Raw genomic sequence first — 6,809 nt, forward strand, 5'->3', positions numbered from 1 at the left:
GATTGGATAATAGTGTTAAATCAATGTTAATGTTTTGATATTTGTGCTGTGGTTGTGTAGAAGCATATACTCACCCCAGTGCGCACAGATGTACGTGGAGGTGAAGGAGCATCGTTAGCAGCTTGCTAGCAGATGTTTCAGAGAAAAAAATGTATTATGTATATATGTGTCTGTTTCTATATTCACACATGGAGAGAGATAAGGAGAATGGTGAAGAAAATGGTGAATTGTTAACATTTTGGGCATCTGGGAGAAGGATATGTAGAAATCCATTGTCTTTTTATAACTATTTTTACAAATCTGAAATTATTTCAAAATAGAGCATGAAAAAATGATAGTTTTGGGAATTACATGCTGTATAAAAGTTAGCCTCTCTCTGAATCAAATATATAATAAACTTGTTGAAATAATATGACCTCCCAATAAGATTATGTTGAACACGTCTTAAACTTACAACTTTATAATCATTGACTCGTTGACCCAGTAGGAACAATTTTTTTACTAGAATAAGGAAGTTTTTTTCTACTGCCTTCTAATTTGTCTAGGCCAGCATTTCCCATGAGTTTTACACACAGAAAAATTTCTGTAACCAGTAAATTTGAGAAATGCGAAACAAGCTTCATTTTATTCAGGACTTCCCATCTACATTGTTAATCATTTGTTTTGCCAATATGTGTTCACAGACCCTTTCACCCAAGAACGCCCTTTGAGAATGCAGAATGCAGATTTAGAATGAGCGCGTGAAAATCAGTATACAGACCTGAGATTATCTTCCAACCTTTTATTAGAACCAGCCAACCTGTGTAGGCAGACCAGGAGACAGGAGCCAAGGCCCCTGCGTGGATGGTTAACAAGCATTCGATGCTCTGTGAATGGCAGTGGACTGAGGATTTGGGAGACTGTAGAGAACCTAGGGTTACATGGCCAAATGCTTTCTTCTTAAAACTCTTCCCTGCCAGTCACAGAGGTTTTTTGGTTTTCCTTTACAGCAGTCTTTACTATAGCGATGCCGTGATAGTAGTTAGAATGTACTGCGCTGTTTTGTAGTCAAGTAGCAACCATTGTCACAACTTTACCTTTTTCACAACTTAATGTGCCTAACAACCAAGTCACAAGTCCTAAAACTTTATCTTTAAAAAGGAGGCATGGCATTTTAAAGGGTAAAAGCAAGTTTGGATTCACTAGTTTGTTTGTGGGTTTTTTTGACACGTCTTTTTAAAATACGGGAGAGAGGAGAGCAAGAACCATGCTCATCTTAATGTGTCCTAAATAACACGTCTCAAGCATTAGATTTCCATAATTGGGTGCGGAGTTCAAACCTGTGATTGGCAGACTCACCTTCGTCTTATTTCAGCCCCGCCTTGGTCCCTCCATACTTTGTCCGCTCACTGCTGTGCACCACAAGGTCACTTTCCAGTCGACCATCAGACAGTACCCTGGAGCCCATCACCTGCTCCCTCCCCTCCCCTCCTCACGAAGCCACTGGAGAGGCTGAAGATTCCTGGACGTGGCCCCATCACTGTGGGTCAGTAGTTAGCACGTAGCTACCACTTTCTTACCCAGCAGAGCAACCTCTGAAGTTCCTGACTCTACTTGGGCATCAAAACAAATAGGCAGCTTTTTAAGAAATACCCAATTTGCCAGCCGTCTCCCTCAATTCTTACTTTCTAGGTCTTGGGTGGTTCTAGGGACCAGAAGTTTTAAAAAGCTCCTCAGGTGACTTTGATGCTGCTAATCTAAGAACTACTTTGGGGAGCTACCCCTCTAGAAATCTTCCCTGGCTGGGAGTAAACAGATAAAGCTTCTTAGATCTGAAGATGTCTTTAAAGAGGATCTAAACCAGTGTTTCTTAAAGTCTGGCCTGTGGGATCTTAACATTAGCCCAACCTGGGGCACACCAGAGTTTGAGACAAACCAATATTAAAAACGATCACTTAAAAAAATGATAAAAAGAAAGCCCAAAAAGGTTAAGTAGCCTACCCATTTATATACCAAGATCCCAAACTGCACGCTTCCTGAATGGTTTTCAACACAGCTTGGAACAGCTCTGTGGGAGCTTCATGTCCACAGCTCCTGTCACCCATGCTGGCCCATCCTCATCCCAAACAAGATGACGGTCATGTTTCCATTCGTGTCCAATGACTGCTTTTTTCTCTATTCCTCATATGAAGGTTTTTGCATAGAATACAGCATGGGGAGTCCAGACACCTGGATTCCAATCCCAAGTCTGCTAGTAAATTTCTGCATGACTTTTAGGACATCATTATCCTCAGTGTCAATATTTTTATTCTTCAATTTTTTTTTTCCGCAAACGTAAAGAGTAGGACTAGAATATTCTGAATGCTTCTACTTCTAAAATTGCATGATTTTAAATCTTTAGGAAGCTCTCCTCCACTTTTTATGACTTGCAACTATGATTCCTAAGAGCTGACTGTCAGATATTCAGAAACTTTGAGAGCAGTTGTTAAACTCTTGGTAGCTTAAAACGAGCCCACAATGGGACTATTTACATCATAGAAATAGGAAAACACTAAAAATCAGGGCTTTAAAAAACAAAAAGAAAACAGAGAGCCGATTTACCAGCACATCACTGATAATAAGTATTATAATGTTCCATGGACCAGAACCAAGTGCAATAAATATATAACAGAATGTTCCACCATATTTTAAGGTAGATTATTACACTGCTAATTGAATTAGACCAGATTTGCAAATTGTTCTCCAACATCATTAAATCTCCATAAAGCTACCCAGTGTGTCAAATGTGCATCCCCCGCGCCATCTTATTGATGTTACTTTACTGCCTTCCTAACTAAACCCAATTCCTTTTACCGCTTCTCGAATCAATAGGCTAAAGCGGCCCAAGCGTCTTCCTACCAGATAGATTCAAAGATGATGCTTGTACAACTGAAAAAACGTAGAATGCACAACTAGTCCAATTACTTGACTGTAAAAAAAACAACTAATTCAGTTCACTGCATCATTGATCCATTTAATTGTATAGCAGCTTCCTATTGATAACAGGAAGTGTCCCTGACCCAGCCATGCTGAAAATGAAACTGGCCAGTTTTCCACAACCATAAATTTCAATAAGGATTCTCCATAATACACAGGGACTAAAAATCACAGCCAGGGTGTATTTGATTTTTCTTAGTTTCACTGACCTATTTCCCTTGCTATGACCCAATTTCTCTTATGCTTCCTGGTTTGGTTAGTCATTAAATATTAGCCTATATTTATGTTCGTGTCTGGATATTTCATTTCAGATAGAGATTGTGATTAACTTTGAGCCATTTATTCATTTGGTTCTTGGAAACCATTCAGCAAGAACCCATGAGCTTTACAGAGGCTGATCCAGAAGCACCACGGTCAGTCGTGTTTCTGACCTCTTGGTTTAGGCAGATGCTATTTGGTACATCTAGGTATTATAAATATAATAAAAATTTGATAGATAACTGCTATATTTCGAGCACGGTACTAGGTGCTGATGGAAACAAGTATGAATAAGACGTAATCCCTCCCTCCAAGAGTTCACAGTCTACTGGAAAAAATATGTGCATATAATTAAAACGTTATAACAGTAAGTTTCCTAATAGAGAATTAAACAGTGTGATGGGTGAAGAAGTAATTCTACCTTGGAGAAAACAGAGAAGAATTCATAGAGTTGGGCCTGGATGGATGAGTTAAGATTCCAGTTGCACAGAAAAAATGAGAAAGGCCATTCCAGGCAGACAGGAAGACACAAACAAAGTCATGGGGGTGTGGAAGGGTATTAAGAGATCAGGTGGTCAAGAGGAAGTATTAGAGGAACACTGGGAGGAAAAGATAAAACGTGAAGGGTTTTGAATGTCAGGATAAGAAGTCAAGCAGGAAAAGTGGTAAATATGCATAATACGATAAAATACAGTAATGGAACTGGATGCAGTGGAACACAGCTGAGGAAACATGAATCCACTGAGAGGAAACGAGCTTTTAGCCAGGTTTTCTAGAATTTTGCAAAATAGAAAAGAGAAGAAGCAGCATTTCAGGAAGAGGAACTAACATGAGCAAAGGCACAAAGGTAGTGATAAAGATCATTATCATCACTCTGTATGCCAGACCTTGTGCCAAGCATTTTATCTGTTATCACATTTTATTCTGCAAGTGAGCCAGGGAGGCATTGTTTCCATTTTAGAGATATGAATTGAGATCCAGAGCTAAGTAACATTCCCAAGGCCACACAATAGTGGACTCAGGATTTGAACCCATTATGCCATGAAACCTTCAATCTGAGAAGTGTAGAGCTATATGATGTAGAAGGGCAATAGTAAGTCAAGTTGGTTATAGTGTAATAATTTTTTTAAATTATAATAGCACTTTATTGAGCAGCTACTATTCTGCAAGGAATTAATATATGTATTAAATCATCACAATAGCTTGAAGAAAAAATTTGACCAAAATCAGCCAGTTAATGGCAAAGACAGAAATTCTGGATGCACAAAAAGGGCAGAAGAAGCTGAGGAGGAGAGGAAGGGAGGACACTCATCATGACTTTGCAGAGAGGTATCAGTGGAGAGAAAGCAAGGAAGTTTTGGCAGCTATGGATGACAGCTACACGATTCTATTCAGCTAACCCTAACCCTAACCCTGAAGCCAGATACCTGAGGGTTACTGTCAATATTCAGTAACAACACATGACCTTTGACCTTGTTCCCAACACAGACATAAGAGAAAAGAAGTTAATCTTGACAATTTGCTATTGTCTTGTTTAACCTGAAGCCATGACTCAAGGGTCACAAGGATTTATGAGCTTGTTTTACAGAAGAAAGAGAATGCCCTCAAGGAAGTTACGTCATCAGATAACCAGCCCCCAGCTGCAGTTGATGCCGCAGTCAGATTGGCCAGGGTTTATCAGGAGTGAAAGAAACACACATTACCCCTTTGTTTCTCTAAAGCTCATTCAGCCAAACCCCTTAGCTCTAGAAAACCCCCTGCTTTCTTCTCTTGTTAAGGTGGATTTGAGAGAACCTCTCCTCCCACCTTCTCATTTTCGTTAATTAGAATAAACCTTTCTCCATCTCCAAGCCCAATGTCTCACTGATTGGCTTACTGCACATGGGGCCCATGAACTTGAGATTAAGAGGTTCAGTATCAACCCTAACAGGATTTTAATATAATGTTCAAGTCTAGCAATTGATGTTTACAACAAATAAATATTGCCCCTCCCCAAGTGGTAAACATTTTTTTTTTTTTTGGCCTTTTATACATATACTCCATCCCCCTCTTTCTCCCCCAAATCCTCCTTTCCCACCATTGACCATTGCCATTGACCCTTCTTACATAATGCACATAGAGAAGGAACCAGACTCAGGGTCAGGAGAGAGATCCCACTTGATTTAAACCTTGTTGAATTTGAAACATGTTCAGAACATCCATGTGGATACATTCAAATAGACAGCTACAAATACTGTATCCAAATAGACAGCTACAAATACTATCAGTCAAGAGCCGGTGTGAGATATCTTGTAATGCATGATGGTGGAGGAATCTGACTAGAAATTGTAATGGGATATGAGAAAATGGACCAAGCTTCTATTTCCCTGGAGGGAGCCAATATGGCAAAGACCAAGTCCACTCAGGAAGGTCATGATTTAGTCCAGTCTGGGATCAGGAAGTGGCAGTCCTAGCTTCAATCTAGGGGCAGCAGGCCAGGGATCAGAGAGAACTGGTCTGATACCAAATGCTAAACTAGGTAATGCCAGGTCATGGAGAATGAGAGTGAGATCTGGTCTTCCCAGGCCTGGGGCTGGTAGGGAAATAGCAAGTAGGCAGGGATCCTGGGTGGGATCTCCCTGCAGTGACCACACCTTGAAGGGGTCCAAAAAATCCAGGATACCAGAAAACTGCATGGCCCTCAGAAACCATTCAGTGGTCTCCAAGCATTATTTCTAGAAGGTGCTGCTGATCCCAAAGTGCCCCCTTCAGTCAGATTTCTGATCTCTTGGTTTAGACAGATGCTATTTAGTCCTAATCTCACTGGGATTCTGGAAAAGGCTGTACTGACTCTAGGCCAACACACACCCAGTGGCTGTGAGCAGTCCGGCTCCACTTGGTTATGTGTAAGGTGGCTAGCTAGGAGCGGGTGAGGTTCTGGAATGTGGGACAGAATCTGGACCAGTGGCGGGAGTAGTGTAACAGGAGGCTACACCTCAAGCCTGGAGTAGGTAAGATCTTTCAGAAACCGAGACCTGGAAAAGGACCAAGGATTGGAAAGGCTAACCCTTACAGACTGGCCAGAGGAAGAGGACTAAGAAAGGTCAGTCGGATAAATTAAAGGCAAGTGAGAGGACCAGAGCTTCTAATGTTTCCCTTCTTTGCCTTCTTCCCTCATTTCCTCTGAATCACTTTTATTTTACTCTTTGATTTGTAATTGGAACAAACCTTCAAAAAGAAAACTCGCTTCACTGTAAAACCATGGTAATGACACCTCCCTCTGGGGAGGTTGTGAGTATTAAGTGGGATGCTGTATGTGGCTGCACCTGTTAGGTGTGTTCCTTCTCACCTCCTCCAGCACTCTGCCCACCCTGCCCTTCCCTGGGGTTATATTCCTTAGTTTAAAAATCCTTTGATCTTAGCATCAAAATAGAAGCAGGTGCAGTTAAGTTAGGTGTGGTTGATTTCAATGTACAGGCTTAACAGTGAGGGAAAAGAAAAGGATCAAGCCTTTGCTTTCCAAAGCAGCTTTCACAGTGTATTGAAAAGGTGTTCTTGGCCTCTACCATTTTATGGGTGAAAAAATTGAAATAATCAGCTGAACAGCAGTGCCCTCT

The sequence above is a fragment of the Equus przewalskii genome, chromosome 18 (assembly GCF_037783145.1).
Source record: "Equus przewalskii isolate Varuska chromosome 18, EquPr2, whole genome shotgun sequence".
Taxonomy (NCBI): Eukaryota; Metazoa; Chordata; class Mammalia; order Perissodactyla; family Equidae; genus Equus; species Equus przewalskii.